Below are 7,900 nucleotides of genomic sequence, written 5' to 3' on the forward strand. Positions count from 1 at the left end.
GAGTCATTCCTGTCTACACCAGGCAGTAATGGCTCGGCCTTGGGCCTGTCAGAACCATTGGGCACACAAGTTTGATGTGATAATTCCCAGGCAGTGAACATGAGGCCCTGTGTATGGCCCCTGTCTCTGCCTCACTGCACCTCCCTCTCCACGGTCGGTTAGGTGGATTCATTTGGGAGTGAGCGGTGTTGTTGTGTACGGAGCCGTTGGTTTTTGCTTCCGTGCTTGTATTTATCTGTGCATACTGAAAGGGTCCATGGCGAATAAAAGATCTGTACGTGTGTTTGTAAGTGTGTGTGTGTTTGTGTGTGTGTGTGTGTGAGAATGCAGCGTTACACATGTGGAGCTCAGATGCACCCGCAGGCTGGGGGGGCACACCGTCCGTGCTGCTCAGTGTGGGAAAATCACATCCCTTTGCTTCGTATCCCATTTTGATGTGCAGAGATGATGGTTTTATCTTAACCCAGGGCTCAGGTTTAATACTGTGGTGAGGTGGAGTCAAGACCCCACCTGGCCCTATTCTTAAGATGAGAAGAGCTGAGACTTGTGCACCTTTTTGAAATGTGACTCTGCACTTGAAACAGGAGGGTGTGGGGCAGGCCATGTTTCCTTTTGACAACGTATTCCCAGCTGGATTTCCACCGGCTCATTTGGTATTCACTGGCCCGTTGGAGCTTTGAGTCAGGCTGCAGAGTGCCAGTGGTAATGCCTGATGTCAGGGGATAACTAGAGAGCTGAGGAGCTGTGAGCTCTGGCATACAGTATGCGCATGTATACTTTATGCACTTGAGGCATATCATCTAGCAATCCCCGTGTCCTACAAAAATACATTAATTTACTGGTGACTACACTTTGGCAGACACGTTCTGGGCGGAGGACAGGGAGCTGTGGTTATACACATATAATTAACTGCAGTTTAACACCTGAGACACTCTGTTTCCAATTTGTTGTTTAAACAACTAAAACACTTACGATGAGTAAAATATTGTGCGTCTGGTTAAATATTAATGAGTCGACATGTACTACACAAACTCTCCCGGGACCAGTGTGCTGATGCTATTTACAACAAGGACCCACAGCGCATTTAATTTCAGAGAAAAACCAAAAAACCATTTTAACGCTGATAACAAAATCCGTACTTGATTTAACAAATGCTTTTAATGAGAGTTACCTGTGTTATTGTATTGTAATTGTATGCTGGTGTTCAATTAATGGTAAGGAAATATGTGCCAAATAACTGTAAGTAAATCAATCATTACAACTGTTTATGTGTTTGAGCCACTGACACTAAAGGGAAAAAAGTTGACGATGCATGCACAGAATCTTCTTCTCTGGGATTTGATGTATCAGTGGTGAAGACTTTATCACCGCCATTTTGTCAGTGTTTCAGCGTTTGTCATCATTATTGTGTGCTCGTGTGCACAGAGATATTTTTCAAAGCCAAGACCGCGTGGAGAGGATTTTTTTTTCCTAGGGGAAACTGAGGGGAAAACCATACGCTTTGCAAAATTATCATAGTAGTCTGAGTCTAAGTCTGTACTGTCTCCAAGTCAGTGTGGACGATTTCAATATTTTACCAGTACTTTGACCTTTTTTTCAAACTTGACCGCATGCTTTGATTTTAATGCGTATGTATTTCAGGGGGGAAAAAATTAAACATACTTTGTATAAGTTTAAATATTAGAAGACAATGTTGCTATCAGGCAGTTCATCACCTTTAACATAGTCATGTTTAAAGTTGTGTTGTGGCCATGAAGTTTTATTTATTTCCGTATAACCCACACAAACACCACAGAAACACACACTGTCACCAGTATTTCTCCGTTACACACAGTGAAACTACATGCTGGCAGAGTTTGCTGCCAGCTGGTTGAGTAAGGTAATACTGATGGGCTCATTATTATGAACAATTGCATTGTTTGGATCCCTCCACTTCACTCCTCCTTAGGGTTCTCGCTCAACTTTGTCATCAGGAAATCCCAAACAGTTTGGGGAAACTGCTGAAAACAAAACCAGGGGAAAAAGGGGAAAAAAAATATGTCCAACTACGAAAAATGTGTTTGTCTTGAATTTAAAAACTCTGGGTAATAAATTAGACAGCTATGAAATCTGCTGTTTAGAGAGGATGAATCTGAGTTCATGGCTGCTTAATATTCTTGCTGTTCCATTACAGAGATATCGCTACAGCCCTGAGCAAACGGCCATCTGTTGGAGAAAAACACCATCCAGCAGTATGCATGTTGTCGAGGCATCAGAGTCATGTTCTCTGACAGTGCCGGTGTATGTGGAGAGACAGAGAGAGTGAGAGTGAGAGAGAGAGAGTGAGAGTGAGAGAGAGAGAAAGAGAGAGAGAGAGAGAGAGAGAGAGAGGCAGACAGGCAGTCAGTTATTAGCAGAGATCCAAGCCAAGGGAAATCAGCTAGTCAAAGCAGCAGGCAGAGGTGTTCATTTGTTATTCAGCTCAGGACGGAGACAATGATTCAGATCTCGATCCATTGTAAGGAATGTGTAACACCGACGATGCATGGGCGCTGTGTGCAAGAGCCTGCATGTTGTGACAGGCCCTCCGCATCCTGCTCACCCGTAAAAAGACAACTGCTCCACGTACAGAGTTTGACATAAATAACAGAAATCCTGAGTTCTGTGGATACAATGGAGACAGATTGCCAGGGCATTTTTGCTTTACATCTCTAATAACGCTAACAGCCTCTCCTTTACGCCCGTTCCTATCAATTTAAACATCTTCTGGCAGGAAACGAAGGAGAAATGTCTTTAAGCTAGCAAACTTTCTGACTAGCTGTCATCCTTTTCTCTCATCACGTTGCATAACAATTTGTCAAAAGACTCTTTAGCCGCTCAAATTGAGCTGATAAAATGAATGGGCTGACACTTTGTACGGCTTATACAGTTTAACTATAATTAGAAAGCAATACTATGAAGAGTGCTAATTTAATTACCGTTTTACAAATTATAGTATGATTGTCAAACTTTTGCTGACTGCTGTTTTAATTATAGCTGGCTCCAGCCAATGCGCAGCAGTCCCCAGCAAATTACATATCCTCTTTCTGTCTCGCTGTGCTTTGCCCATCCATTTTCTGCGCCATCCTGCCCCATAATGGCCATGGCGAGATTAATTGGTGTCTTTAAGCCTCACTGACTGCCAAGAGTGATGTGAGAGAAGTGCGTACCACCTGACAGGGAAAATTGAACCATTTAGCTTTCTCTCATGGTTCACAAAGCTTCTCCATCCTCTCGACTAATTCATACACTGATATTAACCTCAATAGAGTTAGGCATCAAAATGGCCCTTCCATTCTCAATGCTTGGGCGCCAGTACAGGATGGAAGAGCTGATAGTGTCTGGGGTTAAGTTAATTAAGCATCTGTTTATGTGTGTGTGTGTGTGTGTGGGCGGGTGGGTGTGTGTGTGTTTATGGTCCACTGCCCTGTGGATGCAGGCCATTTCTGGCAAAGAAAAGAACTGGACACCGTTCACCAGGCAAGCAAGCCATCACAATATTTTAAAAACCTCTCACAGTGGCAACACACTGCCTTGCTGCTTTGGCATGAATAACTGTAAAGTTGTGCACAGCCTCAAGGGGACAGTAATGGGGAGTTTTGAGTCACAGGCCCGATATTGTGCAACACATCCTTATACGACACTGACATGTGGTTACGGAGCCTACGGTTCTTTTCATTGGGGACTTTAGTTGTCATGTGGTTAACGTGATGATAAAATTGCAGTTTGTTGGGTTTAGGCTACAAAACTACAAGGTTAGGTTGAGAAAAAGATCATGGTTTGGGTGAAATAAAGTATATTACGAAGCTTGAGTTACCTTATGTATGTGGCCAAAGTTTAAATAACTCAACGTTGACTAATAGTTTTTGCAGTGGACATGTACAGCGGTCTTGTGGGCTTAAATCTTTGGGTTTATGTTGATCAAGTCCTCAGGAAGAGTGCCAAGCTCTGAGGCCAGTTTTCGTAGCGGCCGAACTGTGTAATTGCATCGGTATGTGAGGGACTGTGGCCCAAAAAGACTTAGATTGTGAAAGAAGCAGCTGTTAAACCGTGGATTCATTTTTTTGAGCATTACAACCCCTGCAAAATGCCTCACTTCAATGTCATAATTGGATCCATTCAGTCCAATACCATTTGGAGAGTGGAGAAGAGCCGCACAATTAAATCATTTTATCCCTATTCAAGTAAGCCGACTGCTAAACCGGAAGTTGGCCAACTCGGTTAGTGGAAGTCTCTAAAATGCAAAATCTATGGGCAACACAACATAGGCGAGTCAGGTATTTTAATACCTGGAAACTCCCCTGAGCGGCTTTCCTAGGAATGAACCAGGCTCTTCCTTCATTACTGTATCCAGGTCCTATTATATGGATCCATCTATACCACATCCTCCATATTTTTGAGCTTTGCTGTTTTCTTGAAACTGCCTCACCTGAATTCCTCCTTTGCTTCTATATTAAATACATCAGTCACTAAAGGTTACAACAAAACAATCTCTCTATAAAAGAAAGGAATCTCTGTCTGTCTGTGTGTGTGTGTGTGTGTGTGTGTGTGTGTGTGTGTGTGTGTGTATTCCTCAAATATCTCTGCGGATCAGGATCAGACTGACCTGAGAGTTTCAACATGGCTGCTGCGTGGTTCTCGCATTTGTTTGGACTGCAATGATACTGTTAATAAATTATTTCATAAATGCTTTACAAATTCCATGAGCATTGTCCACCGGAGCCACTACAGTCACGTGCGCACCAGAGCCAATCACTGCACATCGTGGCCACGCGCGCACCAGAGCCAATCACTGCAGTTCCCACTGCGACCCCCCATCTTAAGAAACAAGCAGATTTATACCTGCTGCGGCGCGAGCTGGACCTGGATTTTGCTGGCGTTTCGGTCCCGTTCTGTTCGTTGCATCTAAACTGACTGTTGTGTATTAATGAGACTAAAAGAGTCTGGACCGAGTCTGTTCGGGTCTGAGGAGATCCGGAGACGCGCGGACAACAAAGTGGAATCAGATCTGTGGATGTTCGTGTGTAGCTAGCGGCTAGCAGCTAGCTAGCTGCTAGCCGCTAGCTACACGGCCCACCTCCCAATCGAGGCAACGGACCGGACTCACTGGCACGTCCAAAACCGGACTTGGGGTAAATAATGTCTGCCACGCTTTTTCGCGAACATTGCCATTACGTTGGCTTTGTGTCTGGTGCAGAAGAAACGGTAAAAACGGGCTTTTGTCACGAAAGTGTCCAAGCAGCAAGTTTGGTTGTTGAGGAACAGGAAGTTGTGGGAGGGACGTAGGCAGATGAATGACAGACAGCGATACTGAGAGTTGAGAGATTTGTGACATTTAGCGTGTTTGGAGTGTATAGTTAGTGTGTTATGTAGTGTTTGGTGTGTAGTGGAGTCGGTTTTTTGTTTAATGAGTCAAAACAATTAGGAGACTGCTGAATGAGCATTGCTTGCATTTAAATGTAAATAGTTACATGTAACTTTGTAAATTTTTAAGGTGTATGCACATATTTAGCAAACAATTTATATTTGCATTATAAGTTATAAAAAATGGTTTGTTAAACATATTTGTCCATTGTGTTAATACAGTATGTCAAAATAAAAAAATAACTGTACAGTCACATGTGAGGTTGTGCTAAAAAAATAATGACACCAAGTAAATAGTTTTTAAGGGGAAATATAATGGCAAAATCAAGAATAGTCAAAAACGGCCAATTATACCCTGGAATATCGGATTTCACAACAAACCTAAATATCCCTGACGTCCCACCTTCAAACACAGCCTCATTTGGCCATCCATGAAAAAGCTGCTTAACCTCCCACTTTTCTATAGGAATACATTTTTCTTACGGGCACTGCACTAGTCAAGGTAAATATAGTGGTGAGGACAGGCTGTGTTTTTGTGCAGGGACACCTTGCAAAGCATGGGTTTATGAAATGATAGTTCCTGGAAGTACAATCATGTCTGTCCTTTACGCTGCAGTTTGGTATGTTATGGTATATTTATTTCTATTCTAGGAGAAGCACAGGAAGGATCTGGCAGTCCAGTGGAAAACCGCAATTTTGGTGTTCATCACTATGATTTGTGTCATCCACAGCCCAACTATTAATGAGTCAACACAGCATAGCTCAGGTTTTGCCACTTCAGTTGACAGAGGCATAGCACAGTACGTACTTAATGTGACATGAGAAGGTTTTTTAAGGTAGTGCCGCTGATCCAACTGAGAATCAACACCCCCACCTTAAAGCAAATCAGCTTTCGAAGGCACAAGCTTACATACACATTTCACAGTGTGAAGATGTAATTTAACATAAATATATGACACTATTATTAAAATTAGATTAAAATCTTTAGTTTGACCTTATTTTTATAACCCATTTCTCATTACTCTTACTAGTACTTGTGTTTTTATGAGGGCTATTTCGCAGCCATTGGAATTATTCATCATGATATACGATTAAATCAGTTATCATCTCATCCCTGTTCAGATGATGTGCCCTTAGTTTCGTTAAGCTTGGCCTGACATCATTGGAGCTCTCATGAAAAAAAATTTAAAAAATGTGTTGACACCAGAGTGAAAAGGCGTCACACGCAGACACTTTGCATTTATGCTTTCTGACAGGCTGTCAGAAAAGTCCATAATAGGAGGAAACAAGCCGTTGCCTCTCTGCCAGTGAATTGATAGATATCCGGGCAAAATTCACACTGTTATAGGCGTATTTGCATTTCAGTACACATGAGCAAGATGATCTGTATGTGTGACACTGAACAGGAAAAAAGAAGGTTAAGATGACATTGTGAGTTATATCTTCTGTAACCCTGTTAACTATAGTGTTGTCTGGCTTGATTGTAATCCATTAAAATGCTACTGTTAGACCCATTACAATGTTTTGTATAGATTCCTTTCTTTCTTGCTCTCAGAAACACTTAAATTAATTACTTAGAAGAAACTACTGACCACACACAGTCCATTATTATTAGTTCCATTAATCTTAATCAACCAGTAAATCGAACATTTCTGACCACCTGTGCTGTCCCACCCATAGATAAAGGGATCGAACATCGAAAAAGGATGATATTGCGAGCATCTGCTGTGCTCACATGGGTTTTGAAGTTTTTGGAAAAGAACTGATTATTTTAATTGTAAAAGTAAAAACATTTTCCTAACATGAGGTTGACAAGTGTTTAAGGGGATGGAGGCTCTCTCATCTGCAAATGCTTGGCAACGTTTATCGTTGCTTTAGGGTGCTGGGAAAATTCTGTGATATCTTATTTCTCTTATAGATATACAAATGATTTCTCTTGTGTCTCTCTTAAACCAAAGGGTGAGAGCTGGTGGACTCATCGGACCACTGGGAGTGAAACGAGCTGTCCCTTTAGTCCATGTTGCCCACTCAGGAGGCTCGCCTAATTAATCAGTTGCTTGGCAACATCTGGTCGGGATATAATTTGTGGCAAACAGTCCAAACACCTGTTATGCCGAGACAGGAATGGGTGCAAGTTGAGTTATTGTGCAGCCAATCAGGCCCTCTCACACTGTGTAAATATCTGGCAGCAGAGTGGAGTGTGACAGGGACATTTACATATTCAGGCCTCCCTAGCTCCAGATTTGAGCAGCCGATTGGGTTTCTATTGTAAACGAACACAATAGCCTTGAGGATGTTTTTCAACTCAAGTCTTATTTTTAAATTTTTTCACTTGAATCACCGCATCACATCACACCGCGGTTAAATCAAAAGCATGCAAAACATAAACGCGAGCACGGCTAAGATAAATAAAAGCTTTGTGGCTTCATAAATGGTTCCCTCGCATTCTCATTAATCCCTCGCATCACATTCAAACAAAGCTAAACAACAAAGCAGATATTTCCAGAGGGTAACTCCA

This window comes from Sparus aurata, chromosome 8, assembly GCF_900880675.1.
Source record: "Sparus aurata chromosome 8, fSpaAur1.1, whole genome shotgun sequence".
Taxonomy (NCBI): Eukaryota; Metazoa; Chordata; class Actinopteri; order Spariformes; family Sparidae; genus Sparus; species Sparus aurata.